Source organism: Otolemur garnettii, unplaced genomic scaffold (assembly GCF_000181295.1).
Source record: "Otolemur garnettii isolate 467f Iridium unplaced genomic scaffold, OtoGar3 scaffold00025, whole genome shotgun sequence".
In the NCBI taxonomy this organism is placed as follows: Eukaryota; Metazoa; Chordata; class Mammalia; order Primates; family Galagidae; genus Otolemur; species Otolemur garnettii.
The window spans coordinates 21,355,766-21,357,685 of NW_003852420.1; the positions used below are offsets into that span (position 1 = coordinate 21,355,766).

General features: G+C 36.5%; 1 protein-coding gene across 1 annotated transcript in view; it reads right to left on the reverse strand.

Moving 5' to 3' along the window:
- The window catches only part of ZMYM4 (zinc finger MYM-type containing 4), a 168,719-nt gene that overhangs the window by 58,665 nt on the left and 108,134 nt on the right, over positions 1 to 1,920 (reverse strand). The gene's annotated exons all lie outside the window — the stretch shown is intronic.

Here is a 1,920-nt window from a genome sequence, read left to right on the forward strand (position 1 = left end):
TATCTCCCAGCACCCTCTCTCCAACCACCTCCTCATGGTTTATGTTCTAATGAAATAAATAAAAGGAAATTAAGCTAAAATCTGTCACTCAAAATAGACTGGGATACCAATTAGTCTAACCGTGACAATATAATTCAAAGATACATATTTTCAGCTGGGCATGCATGGTTGTTCACTCCTATAATCTCACCACTTTGGGAGGCCAACGTGGGAGGATCACTTGAGGTCAGGAGTTTGAGACTAGCTTGAGTAATACAGTGAGACCCTATCTCTATAAAAAAATTTTTAAAGAAAAAAGTTTAATGATATATTTTTTAAACCTTCCTTTTAGAAGTCCTTTCACCAAAGAAAGCATTAAGTCACAAAAACACCAATCTTATTATTTAATCAAATTTCATTTTGAACAAAATTGATATGAAATATCTTTTTTTTTTTTTAAGAGACACAGTCTCACTTTATTGCCCTCGGTATAGTGCCGTGACATCATAGCTCACAGCAACCTCTACCTCTTGGGCTTACGCGATTGTCCTGCCTCAGTCTCCCGAGTAGCTGGGGCTATAGGCGTCTGCCACAACGTCTGAATATTTTTGTGTTGCAGTTTGAACCCGCCATCCTTGGTATAGGGGGCCAGTGCCCTACCCACTGAACCACAGGCACCACCCTGATATGAAATATCTTAATCTACCTTTTAATCAATCACGGTTCTAAGTGACTTTTAGCTACACGTGAACATTCAATAGACAAAAGAGGCTAAAAATTTGATATCACTAAAGCTATTCAAAAAATTGTGTTACAGTTTAAAAGAATACCCCAAAACAAAAAGGTACAGAATTTTTTGTTGCTGTTCTTTTAAACAGCAGCAATGTTACAAAGAAAACAGAACTTCCAAAGGAAACTAAAGTCCAATCTACACTTGGATATATATAATTTATAGTATATATGTAAACTGCTATATTACTACTTCAAATATAATCAAAATTCATCCTTTCAGTTGCTTTAAAGAAATAAAGAATAAAGATGTGCATATAACTTTCTACCCGTATTCAGATTTCTTATCTAACTGAACCAGAGATGGGTTATCTTTTTCTCTCTCTAGACAGACAACAGGCAGCATCAATGTGAGGAATTACAAACACTAATCCATAAAGTAATAAATCCCAGTTTGACTGGCTTGATAATAAAAAGAAACCAACATGTTTCAAAGCAAGAAAATTTTCCCTTTTTTCTGACTTACTCGTTTAAACAGTTTCTAACAATTACCTTACAGAATGAGTCAAAGTTAATTCATATTCCTTAAGTATACATCAAGAAGCCCGTATTAAGGTCATACAGTCTTACCCTTTTTGTTACTAAACACTGCAATGAACCCTCTGAAGCAGTTCAGAGATACCAAGAAGATAAAAAAATAAACACTAGAAGCCATTTAAAGTTAAAAAGAAAAATATTAAATAAATTTCTACATGTAACAGGAAACATAACTTTATCTGTTGAATTTAAATATGTATTGCCTACAGTTGTAAGATAAAATACTGTGGTAATATAATACCCCTACATGTGTACTTTTTGTTATATTAGGCATCTCAATTAACAAGAATAGAAGGGCTGGACATGGTAGCGCACACCTGTAATCTCAGTACTCTGGGCGGCCGTGGCGGGCTGCCTAAGCTCAGGTGTTTAAGACCAGACTGAGCAAGGGTGAGACCCCCATCTCTCCTAAAAATAGAAAAATCAACCAGGTGTGTGGCAGGCACCTACAGACCCAGCTACTCTGGAAGCTGAGGTAGGAGGATCACTTGAGCCAAGAGTTTGGGTGACACTGCTGTGAGCTGGGACACCACAGCATTGTAGCCAGGGCGACACAGAGTAAGACTGTCTTAAAAAAACAAAAATAAAAATGGAAGGGTTCATTTCAAAAACACT